This window comes from Tyto alba, unplaced genomic scaffold (genome assembly GCF_018691265.1).
Source record: "Tyto alba isolate M040663 unplaced genomic scaffold, T.alba_DEE_v4.0 Super-Scaffold_41, whole genome shotgun sequence".
In the NCBI taxonomy this organism is placed as follows: domain Eukaryota; kingdom Metazoa; phylum Chordata; class Aves; order Strigiformes; family Tytonidae; genus Tyto; species Tyto alba.
Genome location: NW_024881317.1, coordinates 485107 through 491992, shown reverse-complemented (window position 1 = coordinate 491992; position 6886 = coordinate 485107). Strand labels below are relative to the sequence as shown.

Below are 6886 nucleotides of genomic sequence, written 5' to 3'. Positions count from 1 at the left end.
GACGAAGCGGGAGGATAGAATGGCAGAGTCTCGGGAGAAAAATGGGGAACAAGAATACTAGGCCAAGGGAAAATTCGGAGAAAGTCTCTGAAAGTATTTCTCCAGACAGTCCGTTAGGGAGGGTGTTGATAGGATGGAAGGACATCCCTTGTACGAAGGGAAGGGATTAAAAAAAGGTGATAAATTATTGTGGTTTTGTTTGGACAAAGGAACCCACTTTGAGATGTAAGGTTTTTCACCAAAATATAGGTCAACTGATGACTGGTCACGTCAGGACTTGAACTTCTATGCAAATTCACAGACCCCCTTCCCACAAGAGGAGTCTGACTACGCCTCTTGTTGGGTCCGACAAAGGACTGAACATCTTTTTACCTTAAAGGTGGAACAGGAGGAACAGGAAGAAACTGGGGGTGAAAAGCCTCTCAATCATGGGATCCCCTGAAGTGTTTACCCCTTCCTTATAATCCTCACTCCCCCTCCCCGTAACCCTGAAAACCAAATTCACCCCTTCCCTGTGCCTGTAGCCGAGGATCGGGGCCAACAAGGTGGGCGGTGAGTGCCCCCCCCCCCCTCCCCAAGAACACACCGCAGGCCAAGACAAGAATCAGAACAATGCAGGAGGGATTTGGAGAATTTCCCCATGAGGACAGGGGACCACAGCTCAAGAGAAGCAGAATCTGTGTTCCCTCTCTGGGAAGTCCCTTTGGGACAAAGGCAAGGCGGGTAGTGAGGTGTGGAACTTTAAGAAGAAAATTAGATCTTTAGTAGAAGACCCCATCAGTCTAGCAGAGTAGTTAGATCAGTTTTTGGGCCCTAGTTATTTTTCCTGGACGGAAATGATGTCCATAATGAACATTTTGTTTAGCAAGGAAGAACGAGGGATGATCATAAGGGCAGCAGTGCAGGAAGGGGAGAGAAGAAACCCACCCAGTCAAGGGGTAGTTCCAGCTGAACAAAAGTTCCCTAATATAAATCCCAGTTGGGATAACAACAATCCTGCACATAGGAATAATACAAAATATTTGAGGGAACTGATTGCACGTGGGATTAAAGAAGCTGCCCCTAAATCTCAATGGTGTGAGATCCAGTGTCCCCAGGTTGGCCAGAGTGGGTGCAGGCCACAGCAGCAGCCGCTCTCTCGGTAGAAAAGAGTCAAAAGTTAACTTTCGGAGGGTTTCTGGTTGTGAATACTCCCCATCAGGTTAAAACAGCTTTGACTCAGAAGGCTGGACGGTGGCTAACGGATTCCAAAATCTTAAAGTACGAAGTGGTATTGGTTGAAGAGGATGACCTATTATTAACAACAGCCCCTTGTTTGAACCCCGCCGCCTTCCTCTGGAGGGGCGAGGACCGAGCCCCTGATTTGGAACGTGACTGCCCAGAACTAACGGATTACCAAACCAAGGTAAGAATGGACCTCAGGGATGTGCCTCGGCATGCAGGGCTGAAGTTACTCATAGATGGGTCCTCGAGAACAACAAAAGGAAAAAGGCGCGATGGGTATGCAATAATTGAAGGAATGGAGAATGAAGTGAAAGAAATGGGATGGCTGCCTAACCGCCGGTGGCACGAACCTGTGAGCTGTGTACTCTAAATCAAACATCACAGAGGTCAAAGGGAAAAGAAGGAACGATATATACAGACTCAAGATATACATTTGGAGTAGTACACACATTTGGAAAAATGTAGGAGGAAAGAGGATTCTTTAACAGCCATGGGAAGGGACTGGCCCATAAAGAGCTTATCAGGGAGGTAGTAGTCAACCTGGTGTTGCCAGCTGAAATCGTTGTGGTACATGTCAATGGACATCAAAAAGGGAATTCTTTTAGGGCAAGGGGAAATTGATTAGCGGACAAAAAGGCCTGAGAAGCGGCCTTACAACTTGATGTAATAACCATGAATTATCTCACCCCTGAGGTAGCTGTTTTACAGGAAACTCCGATTTTTGAGGAAAAATAAATGCTTAAGGAAATGGGGGCTAGTGAACAAAACGGGCAATGGGTACACCCCAATGGGATGGAAATGTTAATAACCAACTTCTGAGGGCAGTATTGACCATCCTGCACCATGGGAGCCATTGAGGTATACAAGCCATATGTGACCTGGCGCTGAGAAAACACGGATGTATAGGAATCTACACAATAGCCAAACAGATTTGCGAAAGATGCCTAACATGTAAGAAAGTAAATAAAAAGGAACTCGAGAAACAACCCATTGGAGGGCGGAATCCGGGTTTAAGACCCTTTCAAAGTATTCAGATCAACTTTTCCGAATTACCTAAAGTAGGTAAAGTACCGTGCCTCTTGATCATTTGAGTGGGTTGGTGGAGGCCTCCCCCTTAAGTACAGCTACAGCAGTGACAGTGGCTAAAATAATTTTGGAACAGATTATTCTTAGACATAGAATAGTAGAGAATATTGATTCGGATCAGGGAGGACATTTTACCTCAAAGGTGTTACAGAAACTAATAGATAGTTTAGATATATCTTGGGATTTCCATACCCCTTGGCACCCTCCTCCATCTGGGAGGGTGGAACGAATGAATCAGACAATAAAGAGACAATTATCCAAGCTGGTGTTAGTGACTAAGCTGCCTTAGAGTAAATGTTTGCCCATAGCCTTATTGAGGATCTGAACTGCTCCCCGTAAGGATACAGGAATCTCCCCTTATGAGATGCTCTTTGGGCTACCGTACCTGGGGAGGATTAAGGAACCCCCACAAAGAATGTATTCCTTAAAAGCTATATACTTGGGCTGTCTTCTTCATTACCTTCCCTCAGGCATCAGGGACTATCAGCCCAAACTCCACCGCTGGAGTTCGCAGTCCGTAAATTCCAGCCTGGAGACTGGGTCCTAGTCAGACCCTGGAAGGACACCAAGCTCCAGCCAGACTGAGAGGGGCATTTCCAAATCCTCTTGACTACAGAGACGGCAGCACGGAGAGCCGAAAAGGGGTGGACACGTTCTACGTGGCTCAAAGGACCAACTGGACCCTGGAAGAGCGTGGCGAGTGGCAGATCCGAACCACTGAGGATCCCCTACGGATGGCATCCAAGGAAAAGCACGCATCTACCTTGTAATCCCAGCCGGGAATAAGTGAGTCATTTGAAGTAGGATTAATTGTGGTTGTGATCTGAGTGGGAATAATATTCATTTATATTTGTTGAGAAAAACATAGACTCTGTGGAAAAGATGTGAGGAGGGAATTGGGTGACAATAATTACTTTAATAGCCCTGTGCCTTGATAGAAGTTACAGTAGAAGACTGGCGACAGTGGAAGGAGGAGCTGAGTATCCTGTTATGCTTTGGATAAATATAACTGAGACAGAAATACTCCAAACTATTCAATTTGATGCCTCTCAGGTGTTAAGCTGTGGAAGTGTTGGGGCCCAAAGACAGTTCAGTAGTGAGAATAAATATCTATGTCCTGAGACACAATCTTATAGGGGTCCACCACGTCCTGGGTGGAGTAATGTGCGGTGGACTGCCAACCATCAGGGATGGACTTATTCACCATCCTCGTCTAATTCAGTACAGATATTTAAAGATCAAATAAGCATATTTAAAGGAGTCTCCGGCCCCAGCTGCTCATCCTCACAATGTAATCCTATAGTAAGAACCATCAAAAAGGCTAACGATCTCATAAATTGCACTTGTGGCCTTGGAGCAGAGGTAACAAGGAAGGACCCCGTAGCGAGATTTGGAGTAGTAGTACGGAGACCACAACCTAATATTAGTCAGGAGGAAAAGCAGCCCCCTCAATCCCCTGAAGAAAGAAAATAGAGTCTCCCTAATGACCCTAAAATCGTGACTGTTACGGAAGTAAAGGATCTTAAACAAACTTTTGAAATAGAGACAGGGTACGGGGATACTGATGCCTGGGTAGAATGGGTCGGATACATTGTACAGGGTTTAAATCATGGCAATTGCTACGCCCGTGTGATGGGAAGGCCCACGGCACGAGTTGTTCCCTTCCCCTTGGGTGGGACTCAGGATCCACGATTGCCCTCTACCAGGAGAAGGCTGCTTGGGGGCACGGAACTTGCAAGTCTTTAGCATTACTCTTTCCTGCCACACAGGGCAAGGAAATGGAGGTGCCACCTGCTTTCTCCACTGCCCCGGTACGCATACAGCTCGCCTCTCACGACGGGGTAAGAAAGCTACCAGACTGTTGGGAGAATTCAACTTATGCACAAACGCCTTGGATGGAACCAACGATGGTGCAGGAAATTACTCAGCATTAAGTACCCCCGGAGCAGACGTGCGCTGGCGTTGTGGAGGAAAAATCCTGCAACCCATCCTACCCGCAAATTGGAAGGGGACGCGTGCGTTTGTTCAGTTGGCCAACCCATTCACCCTGGCATTTGAAAAAAGTTCAGATCCTTTAAGCAGGCGAGCGAAGAGGAGCCTAGGAGTATCATCCGATGATCAAATGTACACTGACTCTGTTGGAGTTCGTCAGGGAGTCCCAGACAAATGCAAGGCAAAGAATTGGATATCAGCAGGGTCTGAGTCCTTTTTAGTCTGATGGGTAACTGTAAATAAGAATGTAGACTGTATAAATTATATTTATTATAATCAACAGAGGTTTATAAATTACACCAGAGATGCGGTAAAGGGGACTGCTGAGCAATTAGATGCTACAAGTAGAGTGGCCTGGGAAAACAGAAGAGCTCTAGCTATGATATTAGCCCAGAAAGGAGGTGTCCGTGTAATGCTGGGGAACAGATGTTGGGCTTTTATTCCCACTAGCACAGCCCCTGACAGGACTACCACTGAGGCGATGCAGGGACTTACTACCTTGGCGGGTGAACTAGCAGAGCGTTCAGGCACAGACGGCTCACTGCCTGGGTGGCTGGATTCCCGGTCTGGGAAGCGGACGGGGACGGCCGTGCCTATCCTCACCTCTCCGGAGCAGCAGGTGCCCTAACGGCAGGGGGATGCTGCACAATCCCTCATGCCCGAGGACTGGTCCAACGCCTTAGTGGAAACGCCTTCTCAAAACAGGTGCCTCGGGGCCCGCCTCCCCATCTTGACAAGGTGCTGTTACTAGAAGAACAGGAAGATAAGGACGCGACAGACGCCCCGTCATCGGAGGCAAAACACTAAATCATGTAGTCGAGACTAGAAGCTGCTTGTGGAGCAATACCCTGAGAATATGCAAAAAGCAACAGGACTATAAATAAAAACAGGGGGGGAAATGTATGGGAAAGAACGTTGTTTTCCCATGGCGAGCCTGGTAAGGGTGAAGGGGCTTAAACGCCTGGCTTTTGGTTAAAGAACGAGTGATGTGTGTCGCTGGCGCTAACATACTAACTGGAACAGTCGGAGGTAGCTGGAGACACCGAAAGGCGTGGGGACCCCGCACGTGTGAACGCCCCCCCTTAGCACGCTTGCTTAATGAGTTCACGCATATTAACTGCTCCGCCCTGGGCGGGGCTAAGGCTCCTGTTACTGAACATGCCAGGAACATACGTGCAGAGGCGTGTCGGCAGGCGGTCCGGGGAGCCTGCACGCCCTGGAGTACTCGGCACAGGAGGGGTCGGGGGAGGGAAAAGGGCTACAGCCCATCGCCTGGCGTCCACTCGGGGCGTCCCCCGGTCTTGCAAGAACGAAATAAAATGTGCTTCACGGGTGAGACCTGCCGGGGCCGCTGGTGGTTGAGGTTTGCTCGCGGGGTGCAACCCAAGAGCCGCGGCGTGACGGGGTCACGCGTTGCGGGGGGCACCGAGGGCGACGGGGAAAGGATTCGGTGTGCTGTGCAGGAGCGCTGGGAGGGAGGGGGAAACGGGGAGGATAAAGACCCACAGTTCAATGGGGAAAGGGAGGAGATAATCAAGGGCACAGAAAAACTGTCGTCGCTCCAACCGTCACATGGAAACGTTGTTTTGCGAGGAGGGATTTAACATCAACAAAGGGCGGAGGAGAGCCAGGGAAGGGACATCGAGGGGCACCAGGCGCGGAGAAGGGCGGCCCCCGTTTTCCGAAGGGGGGGGGGGGGGGTCGTCCTCGGGGCCGCGCTGCCGCCCTGCCGCGGCACCCACCGCCGGGGCGAGGCCGAACACCAGCCTGTCACCGCGCGCGCCCCGGGGGGGGGTGACGCCGGGGCAGCGGGAGCCCTTCCGCGAGCGGGGAGGGGGGGCTGCCACGTGCCCTGACCCCGCCGCGCCCCACGGAGCCGGGCTGGGGGGGGGGGGGGGGGGGGCACCCCCCGTTCGGGACCCTGCGCTCTCCATCGGGGACCCAGGGATGTCCCACCCACCGCCCCCCCCCCCCCCGCGGCGCCGATTGGCTGAGCTGCGCCCCTGCCCGCCCACGATTGGCTGGGACCGCAGCGCACAGCCGGTGTGCCTCGATGGCCAGAGGGGCCTGGCCTGCTGATTGGCTGAGGCGGCCGCAGCCTCGTGTGTCCGTGTCCTGATTGGCTGAGGCATCTCCGGACTCATGTGTCCACATTCTGATTGGCCAGGGCAGCTGCAGCCTCATGCCTTCATGTTCTGATTGGCTGAGGCAGCTGCATCCTCCTGTCTCCACGTGCTGATTGGCTGAGATAGGTGCAGCCTGGTGTCTCCTTGCCCCGATTGGCTGAGGCAGCTGCAGCCTCCTGTCTGCACATGCTGATTGGCTGAGATAGGTGCCCCCTGGTGTCTCCTTGTTTTGATTGGCTGAGGCAGCTTCAGCTTCATGTGTCCGTGTTCGGATTGGCTGAGGCAGCTGCAACCTTGTGTCTCCTTGTCCCGATTGGCCGGAGCAGCTGCAGCCTCATGTCTCCCCATGCTGATTGGACGTGGCGGCTGCAGCCTTGTGTCTCCTTGTCCCGATTGGCTGAGGCAGCTGCAGCCTCCTGTCTCCACGTGCTGATTGGCTGAGATAGGTGCAGCCTGGT

At 51.5% G+C, this 6886-nt stretch overlaps 1 long non-coding RNA gene across 1 annotated transcript; it reads left to right on the top strand.

Annotated features, from left to right (window-relative positions):
* The first annotated feature begins 395 nt into the window (after nucleotides 1-395).
* On the top strand, nucleotides 396-6188 carry LOC116959030. Its single transcript, XR_004405606.2, has 3 exons — nucleotides 396-1405; nucleotides 2927-3096; nucleotides 4080-6188. It is a non-coding gene; the product is annotated as an uncharacterized LOC116959030 (long non-coding RNA).
* Nucleotides 6189-6886: the final 698 nt, after the last annotated feature.